At 30.5% G+C, this 14457-nt stretch overlaps 1 protein-coding gene across 1 annotated transcript in view; it reads right to left on the bottom strand.

Annotated features, from left to right (window-relative positions):
* Nucleotides 1-3660, bottom strand: part of LOC106107203 (synaptotagmin-7) — a 163936-nt gene extending 160276 nt beyond the window's left edge. The window contains exon 1 of the mRNA XM_013287957.1: nucleotides 3617-3660. The gene's annotated coding sequence lies outside the window, so the exon portion shown is untranslated. The remainder of the gene's footprint in view (nucleotides 1-3616) is intronic.
* Nucleotides 3661-14457: the final 10797 nt, after the last annotated feature.

Below are 14457 nucleotides of genomic sequence, written 5' to 3' on the forward strand. Positions count from 1 at the left end.
TTTTCGTATGTTCTAAGTTTTTTGTTGAATAATGTAGTAGTTTTACTTTAAACTTTTAAGTTATTTGTGGTGTTTATTAATTATTATTGTGCATTTACATATAACACTTAAAATTAAGTAAAGAATATAATATAGAAACAATAACACAGTAATTATCAGGCGTTAAAAATCGAATACTTGAAGTAAAAGTTTATTTACTTCTAAGTTAGTTAGAAAAACAAACAAAGCTTGAATATGGGAAGACACTTTTTTTTAAATAAACACATCGTTTATCTTTTCTCTTATAAAATAAAATAAAACCGCTACTATAACATGAATCTTCCTTTATGATAAGGTTCAGTGTGGTGAGCAAAAACCTAATAGAGGGTCAAATCCAATCGTATCTTATATTAAAACATAAATATGTCAAGAATAGTTTGGTCAGAAACTGAGCAAGATCAGCAATCATTTAAGATAAATGTCAAATCAATTTCGACACTAGCTTTTTATAACAGAAGGGGGTAAACGAACAGCGGGAACACCGAGATGCACGTCCTGTACTAACATCAGTTCCCCTGCCTTAATCCCACTCCCGTAGGGTCGGCGCATCGGGTTTTTGTACTCCAAATAACTCTGACGTCCTGTACTGACATCCAATATTTTTAACAGTTTCAAAGTTTTACATAGAATACTCGCAGGGGTCTATTTCGTATGACACATTTTGTATATAGTCTCTCTACTCTCAGTAACATATTTCAAAGATATGTAAACGTCGATAAATTGTGAAGTGAACGATTTTTGTTTTCTTTGAAAAAATTACAGAAGAAATGGCAATGTTATTTTACCAAGTAACTTATCAAGAATAATAAATTAAATTAAATTAAGAATTAAGTTAAATTAGTTTATTAAGTAATTTTTAACTTTGAGGTGTAAACTGGTTAAATTATTCTGTTGTATGAGTAGCGGCGGTTTACAAATTAAGGCCGCGTACAGACGGGGTCGCTTGAAAAGACACTGTAATTACGCTTTAAAATATTCAAGCGGAATAAAACTAGACGACGGAATGTGATGTCACATCGTGGAATAATTTTTATGCAAGTTTTTTTTTATTTTTATATGCAGATCTATGTTAATATTATGAAGAGGAAAGTTTTGTATTTTTGGATTTTGTATATATTGAAATAACCATAAAATACTGGACCGATTTCAATTATTCTTGCACCACTAAAAACCAATGTTAATATCGAGTAACATAGGCTATATTTTTATATTTTTTTTAATTTCATGCGGGCGAATTCGCGAGCAACAGCTAGTGATTCATCAAATTATAATATTATTTTTGTAAAAAATGTAAAAGTATTATTCCTATATAGAATAAAAAATATTAAAGCAGATATACTGTACAACAAGTGTAAGCTTTTCGTGGCAACAATCAAAGATTCTTACAAAGTAGGTCAGCATACTAAGGAAAATCATTAAGCAAAATCTATATAATATTTTCACCCGAAGGATAGATATGAATGAAACCTTAAAACGATATTCTGCAAAGAAACTATGTTCTACTTAGGAATATATAGACCACTTTGATACGTATGTAATAACTAATATAGTTCAGTACTTTAGATATAATTTTTTACTACGCAGTATGTCTACATCTCTACGTGTCTACGACACTACGTATGTTCGACTCAATTGATCTACAAGTCTACACATAAATGAACGTAGACATCTACATTACAACAGGTCTACGAAAAAAACGCTACAAAAAAGTCTACATTATATTTAAAGGAAACTTAAAATGTGTTAAATATGGAAATTTAAATTAATAGTGAATAAATTTCAAAGAAATTTTGTTTCTCTTGTACAAAACAGAGCAGCTTAAAGCGTACCGCGAGCTAAATGCTAATTCAAGTCGAAACTTATTATAACTTTCGGAATTTTCTAAGCGCATATTTTATAAGTTATCTTCGATTCGTATCTGTATTAAAATAAGAATTTTAGTTTTGAATCTTAAGTAGATCATTATTAAAAGATTTTCATAGCATAAATACTAGAATAGAATAACTAACGAAAACATTTTTTTTAATGACCGAGTTTATCGGCATTAAATGTAGACACACAGAAAGAGAGAGAGAGAGAGAGAGAAAGGAAATTAAAGAGGTAAAGGACGATGGTGTCGTTGGCAACACATTAACATAGGAATGTTATGGGTTCTTATATGTATTTAATTTTTTTTATGACGATACGGTACTTTAATCTGACAGTCCTCTTGATCTGAAATAACTAGCGAAATAACATGTGTCGAATTGTTTAATGCAAAATGAGCTCGATTTGTGTATTTCACTTTTGTGCAGCGAATTCCAAATTTCTCGCATAGATGCCTGTATCAGTGCTCGGCAGCCGACATCCATTTGCAGGACGTCTTACTTGACAGATAACTAAGACGAATAGCTGCAGTTCACGGAACTACTCACAGCTGAACCCAGTTGACAACATCGCAATTTAGTAATTATTAAAATTGATGTAATTTTTCCGCGAATCGCTTCAATTTACAAAAATATATATTTGGTACACTTATAATAAATACTCTGTATTTAGCAGCTTAAAAATAAATCTTTTTTGTAAAGAGGGTTAAAATAAAAACTTTGATACGATACAAATATACGTTAACATTAAGGTGAATACTTTAACCACATTAACCACCAACTGCAGCTTCATACAAAGTTATGCAACTCATCATACAGAAATTATATATGCTTGAAATCATGTACTTTAGAAGTTGACCTTTTATACTATGCAATAATATTCGTAAATCTAAATAGCCGTGTGTATTTAATAAATGCTGCTGCCATAAATCGAATATCCGGCGCGCCTTATTACAAATGAATAAGATTTGTATTTGCATATCAAATTCATCGAGAGTTCCTTCGCCAGAGTTCGCTTTGGATAATAATAAAGATGGATTATAGATGTCTTTCGCATTTAAATGAATTCGAATGCACTGAATATTGATTGATGATAGAGATGATAGAGAAAATATTGATAAGCTTAAAGCGAAGAAATTGAATTTGAAATCGGAGATAAAAGTTTTAGGACATTTTATTTTATTACTATTTAGAAGAATTTTATAGTAGAAATATTTCTTAAAGATCTGTTGTAATTTTACCTTAATTATGTCGAATTTTATTATGTTTTCGTTCATGCTAAAAAGCAATTAAAACGCGTGATTTCCCTGACCCAAGAAGGAGGAACATTATACTAAAGTTTTACCAAAAGAATTCCAATGATTTGGGAACGACCATGGATAATGGTAGAAACATTTACATTTTTCATTAATACAAAAAAAGCATACATAGTATGTACGTTCCTTATTTTTATGAGTAGATACAAAACAAAACTAAAAACGTTCGCGTGATGCGTATTACAACCAACAGATGGCTAGGTAGAAAAAATAAATTCGTGAACGCCATCTATTAAGGTTGAGCTAAAACTGTTTTATTTGCGAACTTAAATAAGAGAGTAGTGAGACTATTCTGTAATAGATGGCGCTGTTGACGAATAGGAACACAAGGTATTTTAAATCAATATATGAAGGAAATAAATACACCAATCCCAATCATATAAAATTAAAACTTACCCTAGAGTTTTCGTAGTGATGAGAGGCGTTTTTAAATTCAAAAACCCATTTAATCTCGATATGTTTTTCTCTCTTCCACTGTCTGATCCAGGTTGGTCGGCTCTGAAACAACGAATAAATGTATTATCTTTTTTGGTAACTATGCTAGATAATATACAAAGATACGAAAATACCGGTCTAATTTTTGGAGTTAAATAATATTTTTATTTAATATCAGAGGCAAAATTTAGTACCAAGTTTCTTTTACAATTAGTTTATAGTTGCAATCAGAGATGGCGCTGTTCTCTTAAAATAAAAACTTGAAACAACACAAAGTTATATTTTGAGATTCCAGTCCTGAACTAAAACACCTGTACAAAAATTTTAGCAAAGTAATAAAAAATGTGCCAATTCAGTTGCGATTACATAATATCAAATATCCCTGTAAATAATCCCTTAAAATATGCTTCGGTAAACACCTACAAAGAATAGGTCAATTGTATAGAACAAAATTGGCTCTGGACAATTATTCAATCCATGCGACAGAGCTTTTCAATTTGAAAATTGGGCTTGCATTCAGTCAATCAACCCTTTGGCAAACTGTGACGAACGCAATTTCAAGCGGTTATATTGATTGTTGCCGAACAAATTTTTCAGTTTGCACTGTTTGAGAACATTCCCAAGTTTATAACCTATTCTCTACTACACTATATCGAATGTATGTTCGAATTCTACCATTACACAATCGAATTTGTTAGCTTTAAAAGACACTAACAACAAAATTAAAAACAAAAGGGTAAATTTAAGAGCTGTTTTTATAGTTCTTCTTCAGCTGGACTTTCACCTTCATTTACATGCTATTATTATTCAAATAAAGAGCTGCAGTCATTCTATTTACTAATTCCGTCGTCCGTCCCTTGTAATTAAATTCTTTAAAGTCTGTTTCAAAAGTTGTTGAAGCAGATTTTTAGTTTTTTTTTTTAATTTCACTCTACTCGTTAGTTTTGCTTTTTTGTATTTCATTGTTCCATTTTTAATAGATAATTTAAACGAAGAAGTATATAGATTTCATTACAATGATAAATGCGAAAGTTTAGTTGGATGCATGATAATATTCGCCGACACGACAGAACTGAATTTGAAAAAACAATTGAAAAAAACCCTCATTTGGGAAAGGGACTATAAACTGCCAACATTAAGAAACAAGCTTATTATGGTAACGGTAATTTAGACATTTGCAATTAAGTTGACAAATGTAAACAATGAAATAAATTCTTTACAATCACATGCAGATGAAGCCGCACGGGAACTGCTGGCAGTAATACATTTAGTTTTGTTAAAGGTTAAACTTTGAGAAATAACTATGCGTATAATTTTCCGGTAACTAGTTTCCGACGCATCAAGTCAAGGCGATTGGTAATTGGCTATCTCCTCGGTAGCACTGATTGCGAGACGAGACGCGACAGTGTATGTTAGCTGTATAATAAGTTCATATTCACAAAAGTTTAAGCACCTTTAGTATTAGAAACGATTTAAAGACGGCTTAACGTATGTATGATCGTCCGGAGCCGACTAGGATCTAGTACTTTCTAGAAACCGCAATAAGCACTCGTTCTGAAGATGGAAGATGGAAACTATTTGGTGCAATTACCAGACAATCATACGCGAGTTGTCTTTAACTATTTTTTTATAATCTCTCACGAAAGTTTAAACAGTCTACTTGGTCAGTGCAAAATACAACCTCTTTGGCTGGCAAGTATAAATACAGTCAAAAAGATTGCATACTGGCCACCGAGACATTGCATGGTTTAACTATTTAAGAAAATATTATACTCGTAAAAACAATAGAAGAAAAAGACGCATACAAGTGTCAAGATGTGATCGCAATATAGTTTTATGAAATTAATTGTAAATATGTAGATAAGTTTAAATAAAGATATTTTAGTTGGTTCAAGAAAAGTTTTTTTGTATTTTTGGCTGCCACGCTGTCAGTAACAAGTTACACTACTTTAAGTATTGTATGTATAGACGGTTTTATAAATAATATTACAAGAATATATTTATGTCACAACTTAAAAAGTTACGCTTACTTAAGAATAACGTCTTAGTATGATGGAGGCGTCTTTATTGTTCTTAGCAATGTCACCTTGACCCTGAAGTGTCGCAGTCTCCGTTTATTGATGTAAAAAGCCACTTAAAATCTATTCAATCCATTTCTATACAGTTGATAAGTAGTCCGTAAGAAAATAATTATGTTAATCAAAAAAGAGTAACACGAAAATATACATTTATCTATTATATTTTACTAGCTGTTGCCCGCGACTTCGTTTGCGTGGTATTACAAAACATGCCAACTATATAAATAACAAAAAGCTATCCCTCGGGAACCGGACATTTCTCGGGGATGAACCTCATCCAATGTGTACTCCAGACTTTATATCTGTGCCAAATTTCAATAAGACATGTTGAACCGTTGCAGAATGATCGAGTAAACATTAAAAAACTAAATTACTGAATTCCACGGGAACCGTAACTATTCCCGGGATAAAAAGTAGCCTATGTGTTCTTAGTCTAAACCTGTGCTAAATTTCATGGAGATCCGATCAGCCGTTTAGGCTACAAACGCTAAAAAACATCCATCCATCCATCGTAACTTTCGCATTTATAATATAATAAAAAATGGTAAGATATGATAATATGATTGTTATAATAGAGTTGTATATAATAATAATAATAGGTAATTTTTTTAATCTCTTAAAACCATAAAATAACTTAATAAAGAGATAATTAACTGACAATAAAATTAAAATAAAACATATCCTGTTTTAAACATTCGTTTTACTGTATCTAACTGTTAAACACACCTTGGTATAAAAATCCACATTCAACTTAAAAAAAAGTAAAAGCTCTTACGAAATTTCAATTCTCCATTGTGTTTCAAGTTACATGAGTAGTCTTGGCAACCGACGTGTTCTTATTGTTTATTATGCAAGTTTTTCCTCAAAAAAAAACCATTTGTGATTTCTCCGTAAAAAAAAATTAAGTGTTAGCAATTTGCACAAATGACTTCCTTTAAAATATGAACGGACGGCCATATTAACAATGCTTGTAATTTAAAAATAAGGTGCTTTTGATACGAAAACAATCATGTGCAAACTTGTAGTCAAAATAGTAGTTTTTTTTTTACTTTTATTTAGTACGTAGTATCTATGGTTATATTATAAAAAGGAAAGATTTAAATATTCGGATTTTTTTATGTAATTAAATAGTTCAAAGAGTACTAAACCGATTCAAAAAATTCATCATTTAAAAGCTATGACATCAGTGAGTAAATAAGGTTATTTTACTATTTTTTTATTTCATGTGGCCGAAGTCGCGACACACGGCTAGTTGTGAGATAAGTTATTGTCGTACAAATTATTTCATTGAAAATTCTTTTGCTTAAACTACCAATTGCGACTTCAATTGATATTATTTAGTTTTTTTTACGCATTTACCTTCTATATACTACGCAATATGTAATAATATGGCGAACTAACTTTGTATATTTTAGTAAATTATTTATTTACTTGTTTATGTTACTAAAAAGACTCTTTAAATTTAGAAAGACATTATTACAAAAGCTCTGAAGCTATTAATGTTGTGATACAAACATAACAGTTTTATCTTACAACCTTTGACATTTCTCTTTGCAGATAACGTTGAGGAAAATTGCTACAGAGACAGAGATAATAGTGATATAGAATTTAAAAAAATTCTAGGTTTCTCCCGCGACTCCGTCAGCGTAACATTAAAAAATAACATTAATTGTAGCAATATGTTAATTGACAACGTAGCTTTATAACAGTAAAAGAATTTTTGAAATCGGCCTGTTTATTTTGGAGTCATTACATTACAATCAAACAAACAAAGATTTCCTTTTTATATCATAGTATAGATTCTGACATAGAATACTTTTTAAGGCAAGTAAATGTTTAGTCTTAAAGGAACAATGTCCTTTTGCACTTTTCACATTTTTTGTTTTGTCTTAACCTTTATTGTCCTTTCGATTATAACAAATAAAACTATTTTACAAGTCTTTGTTTACAAAACGAAACAATAAATCAAAAAAATAGAAGATAAAATGACGTCAATTGTTAAAGAACATTAAGCGGGTCGATTGAAGCACTCGCAATAAATTGCTTATTGTGGGAGCCAATCACTGAATGTCTGAAAGCGTGTAATTCTCGTTAGCTGTGATAATGACTATTATTGTGGGGAAAATTACGACACGTACTATAGATATTTATTTAGTTAACCTATATTTATATTAGAAAACTATATTAATAGACATATGCAAATATCTAAAAATTATTTAAAAAGACGAACATCGAAATGAAGAATTTAACATTACTTCTAAATTACTGTCAATAAAACATAAATTTAACACTAATTTTATTTACAAAAAAATTCTCCAACGACTGAAAAAACACTGAGCTACTAAAGGATATTAAAGATTGCAAGTCCACTATACTGCAGTTCTTTATCTTAGAAAAATTATAAATGCAAAAGTTTAGATAGATGGATAGATTTCTTAGAGGTTGTAGCCTAAATAGATGAACGAATGTCAATCAAATTTTACATTTGATTTAGAGAATAGTCTTGAAGAACACGTATGCTACTAATTTTTTTTTCCACGAAGACGGAGTCGCTGGCAATTTCGGTAGATTATTTTTAAAAACAGTAGATAATGTAATCGTATAATGAAATACAAAGAAAATAAATAATCTATGTACTTGAGTTAACAGCTTTGCGATAGACCACAAAGGGTATTCAGGGTTAAATAGCACTCAAGTCGCACCATCAACAATATTAACCCTTCAAGTTTAGGTCAAGTTACAAAGGCGAGAGCTTTCGTGCTTAATTGTCTATAGCAGAGGAAGCTACAAACGTAAGTGCTATTAGTTCCAACTTACAATGATTCATGCTTAAAAACTTAATCACTTTGAATCGTATTTTATTTTCAACTTCGATTAAATATTTCAAAATGCGTGGTAAGGTAAAAGTCTTAGTTTAACATAGTTTTTACTACCTTGCTTAATTATTGTTTTAAATTATTAAGATCTTAATTTTAACAAGTTTATTTAATTAAATTGTTTAAACTTTTGTGAGACATTATTATAACTAAATAGCTTTGTTTAAATTATAACTTTTTCAATGCTTTGTTCTCGGGAAAATGACCAGTTCTCGCAAGACTTCCGCAGTACATCGATCTACTTTATAAATAGAGGCGTCTTCAGAGTTATCTTGGTCATCTTTGGCTGAACAATTTTAAACAATAACACCGTTTCAAAGAAATTATGTTCACTTTAAATAGGTTAAGAAGAAATACTATAATACCGAAATGCTGTAAGCGTAGGTTTTTTATTAACTAATGTAAGGAAAGATTGTTACTGCTGAATATCGGTGCCCACGATACAGGCATTGCCTAGTGTGGGCATCACCAGATTAAACGTATTAATTTATGTTGGTATAACTGTAATTGTAATTGTTAATCTTTTGTTTTTTTCTATAACATTATTTACATTTCTAAGCCCGCTATACATGCTCAATTGTATATGACAGTTTTATGTGACAGTTAACAAAACTAGAAACTTGTAAATTATCTGAGCGTTTAGCTTTACGCACTGAGTATTTAAAATTAAGCAATATAAAGAATTTTGTTTTAATTTAATAACTGTTACATCACATAATTAAGTTGATAAAATTTCATCTGTTCTCTTGAAAATGTTTCTAATTTTTTTATTATAGTATAATTTTGCCGCATCCATAAATAACGATTAGGTTTCAGCACTTCAGTTTTTTCATGAATAATTCAGCAGAAGTTCGTGCGCTTCGGGGAATGTAATAACTTTGCAACTCAAGCAAGGCCTCGCGAACGATGTACGTTGTTGCATTAATTCTGATTACGGCTTGCGTTTCCTGCATATTTTTAATACTATTATCCTTGCACCTACAAAAATATACACAATCTATGGCGTTTTTCTGCTAAAATTCCTGTTTTCAAATTAATCATGATAATAAGTGAATATGAACACAAAATAAATAAGTAGTAATATATCTCTAGACCAAGAAAATAGACAAAAGCTTCAATATTCACGTTCCAAAGTTTGATCATTTTAAACAACCTAAACCTAACATTCTGTTTTAGATTTTCAATTTATCGTAACACAATTTAAGTTTAGGTTTTGACGAAAATTGGCTTTCGTTGCTGTCTCTACAGCTCAACATCTCTATGTTTTATTTAGAATTTTGAAATACTTTACTATTAAATTACAGTACTAGTAGTTATGGACATTTAAGCATACACCAAGTGATCATTTCTGTAGAATCTAATCTTAGGGTAATTGGTAATCATAGGAGATCAAACCCTAATATGGGACCACTCGGCAGCAATTCGACGTTTCCACCTTAATTTCTAAAAGTTTCAAGTCATGTAGCGATGACTTACAATTCCTATTACGTTTAAACGAAATAACGTTGACGATACGTGCCTTGAAACTCGACATCGGAACATCGGGTCCAATACAATTGCAAATTATATTGATATTCCGAACGATCTTCCGCCTCATTACAGTAAATACAGTGTGAGATAACGGAGCTTGTCTTTTTTATGCATTTTTTTGTTTCCATTATTTTTTCAACGATTAAACAAACAACATGTCTTTTAATTTACAACCATACTTCTATACTAATGTTATAAAGAGGGAAGATTTGGATTTTTGTCTATATTGAAATAACTTAAAAAGTACTGGACCGATTTCAAAAATTCTTCCAACATTAAAAAGCTACGTTATCACTGAGTAAGATAGGCTATACTATAATTTCACGTGGACGAAGTCTCGAGCAACAGCTAGTTTACTCTGAATATTTATGAAAATATTTTCATAATACTTTCGTCTCACGACACATTTTCTACCAGTCAATTTCAGACTGCGGCTTATAAATAACCAAAGAATACACGACAAAAGAGACCGTCTTAATATCTCGGCTTTGTTTTCCAAAAATATTTCAGCGCCACAACTCTTTAGGTATAGAAACTTCAACCCTAATAACTATGACTATAGATACGCTGCAAATACACATATTTTAAGTATGTAACACACAACCGTTATGTTACGTACTTGTTGGAACTTACCACCGTCTTTTGTAGTGCCTACCAGAGCAAATTTAATATTATATCAATCTCATACATTTTACCGTTTGAGACGATTTTATCTGCAAATTTCTTACTCAACTTACATCTGTAACTACATTTTAATCGAAACTTTTTTTATATTATCTAACAGGAACAGTGATATCTCAAGAACAGAAGGTCGTCGTTATGATTCTCGTCCATACTTCTCTAAACGGCGACGCAATTAAGACGTTAGCCCTGGCGTTTATTACTCGACCTAAACTTGCACAGCTAATATAGTTTGTTGTCACCCGAGAGACATCTGTTCCTGACGACTTATCTAGCATCGTTCGCTATTATTCCTAAGAATTTCAGGAATAAAAGCTTAAAAAATGTACAATCTTATCCACGCTTTGTCTAGAAAAATCTAACAGTTTTTTTCGTCTTATTTTGAGTGCATTTTATTTATTTTAATCTGTGAACAAGAGTCTACACCTTAAAAGATAATTGGATAAGAAAGGAAATGGGTTCTGCGACTTTTGAAGACAAAAGAAAACTAATTCTGTACTATTATTTGTGTAATTTTCCTGGTGATTAAGAAAATCTACATAAACGAAACTACACCGTCACTGATGATTCTCATTATTAAAGTGAGTTTTCACTGCTTTAAATAATATTTTTTTACAAGATTAATACAAAAAGTTTCGGCCTAATACTGAGACTGAGGCCTGAGACTGATACTGAGGCCTAAACCTAAGACATTTAAATATGTAACAGGACAACGCTTGAACTCGATTTTAGATTAAAATTTTGAGGTTTTCAGATTGTAATCGGCATTTATGAAGCGAAGTGTTTCATTTCGTTTCAATATTCGGCCGAAAGTCTTACAAATATTAATATACGCACAACCGTCAGTAACAAATGGTGCTCATGCATTATTAAATGTCAGTTCGAGTAATTGCTCTCAGGATTATTAAACGTCACTTTAGATGAGACAGATATTTTATAAGAAAGATACTTTATAGGTTTTTGTATCAAAAATATGGAATATACAGTCGGAGGTAATAAACTCTTAGCTTTAGTTTTTAAAAAGCTTTGAAGATATTTAAAAATATTTTCTACAAGCTTTGGCAGGCGACTCCGTCTGCGTGGAATTAAGAAAGAAAAGCAAGTAACCTATGTGTGCTTCCAGACGATGTTTTACAACTTTGTCAAATTTCATCGAGATCCGTTCAGCTGTTTAGGCTACAAACTCAATCAAATATCCAACCATCCATTCACCCAACCTTTCGCATTTATAATATTAGTAAGATAGTAAAATTTAAACACAAGTTTTTCAATACCAAAGTAAAGTTTGTTCACGGAAAATGCGTATAATTGTGATAAAGCGGAACGATTCGTGTCTGAGGGTCATTAGCGGTGGTCTGTAAACTGTTTGTAGCTTGGTATATTACCAAATTATATGTTCTATTTCGTTTCGGTACCATGATATGAACGTACGTACGTACAATCCCTCTTCAGTTTAAATAAAACAAAACTCGTATGCTTAGCGTAAGTTCTATGACGAGGATATATTTTGAACAAGTTCAATATAACTAATACAGTTGCATTAACTTTTTATGTCTCATTATGTGAAAAACATTGAAAAAATATACACAGAATGATTACTTTATAACCTTAAAAGTACATTTTATACCCTTATCATAATTTATGGTTCAGCGACTTTATAATACCACAGATAAAACAACAATTTAAGGACATTAATCATTTCTATAAAGAAAACAGCGCTATTACGATACCGTTGTAAATATGATACAAATACTTTAGTATTTAGTATCAAGAAGTTTATTTTATAAACTAGCAATTTGTCAATTTTTAATTCAAATCTCACCTTAACATAGTGAGGGATGTAATTGAGACAGATTTGTGAACTTTCATTGTAAAGAGAATACTTGTGATTTTCTAGGATTACTTCTTAAAATGAAAATGAAATAAAGATGAATATAGAAACAGTATTTTAAAAAATCATCTATTATCGATAAAATGTTTTTTTAATATCAAACAGAATTGTTATTCGTGTTTTTTTCTTGATTAAACTCATTATGCACTACAATTATAAACATAATTAAAAATTTAGCTTATGTTACTGACAGATAAAATACCATTCGAACGGTGAAAGAATTTTTAAAATCTTCCCATTAGTTTTTGAGTTATTAAATACATACAAAAATACAAATCTTTTTTCTTTATAGTAATAGTATAGAAATGCGAAAGTTTAGGTGGATGGATGTTTGTTAAAATGTATAATGAAGAACATGGTCTAAATGAACACGTATGTGCTCACTTAGTTTTTTTTAATTTCGCGCAGACGGAGTCGCGGACAAAGGCTAGTTATATTACATTTACAAGAGTCAAGAGAGTGTATTTATTTTTACATTCACTATCAATTTGGCAACCACAAAGTTTGCAAATTATATAGTTTGCAAGCTAATGCCTGCGATTGGCAACTTGGATAAGGTAAAGTGAATTGAAAGCCAAAGTTTAAGGATCGATTTCAGACAAGTTACAACATTATAGCTCTTCTCTAAAGTTAACAAAATACTTTAGGTACTCGTTCATCATTTACCTTTACGCTGACAGTTACAGGCTTATCTAACAAAACTTACTACTGTTACGTTATAATATTATACATTTTAATATGCAACATCCTTAAATATATTTTTTAAACTGTTTATTCCATTAAAATTTTTACCTCTGGTAGATTGTAAGCTGTACTTAGAAGTGTCACGTGATATTTGAGCTTTTTATATTCACTATATAGATTGAAATAAAGGGATCTGAACTGTATTTGTGTGCAGTAAATTATTTTGTATTTTTAACTCTAAAACTACATGTTTTTAAGGATTTTTCTTTTACCGACTCTTCTAATTTGGATTGTTTGAGGTCTTGATAGAAACATATGTATGCATATATGAGCTAAAGACGTATTTTGATTATAGAAATGGTTTATTTCAAAATGAATTCCAAACTATTAAGAGTCGGATGTATTTCGCGTGTCATCAGCTAATGGAGATATCCGATTGGGAAATGTAATTGCAATGGTTTTGCTGCGCGTTAATCTGACATTAAACGTATTGAACATGATCTCCTATTAGCTAAATTAATCCACATATATTTTTAAAAAAATAATTATAAAACGAAATTTATTCATCTTCACTCACATTTTAACAGGTAGTTGAAATTGATGTCCCAAAATATATAAAAAACATATATACAAAACTTTATAAGAAATACTGTACAAAAAATACATTAAAAACTTTTTTGGACCGCATAAAATAAGTTTCACATCTCTGACCGAGACCCTTATAAACAACAAATCGAATCGTTGGGAAAACTAATAAATATTATACGACGTTTCTTAAGGAAAAGTGAGGGCCAGGGTTTAGGTATGATTTATAAGTTTTCATATTTTATTTTGATATTTTTTAACGCAATCACTATTTCAATAAATGAATAAGTATTCGTACATTTTAACAAAATGAAAACCATCCTTAAACTCTAAAGAAAAGTTATTTAGAATATTCTCGAAGCGTCTCTAGTAAATGTATTTGCGTGGTATGATTACGAGCTTAATCTTTGTACGATGTGAAATATTACGGGTATTATTAACCAGCGCATAACAATTAACCAAGCCGCGCCAGTTCTG

The sequence above is a fragment of the Papilio polytes genome, unplaced genomic scaffold, assembly GCF_000836215.1.
Source record: "Papilio polytes unplaced genomic scaffold, Ppol_1.0 DF822067.1, whole genome shotgun sequence".
NCBI classification, from domain to species: Eukaryota; Metazoa; Arthropoda; class Insecta; order Lepidoptera; family Papilionidae; genus Papilio; species Papilio polytes.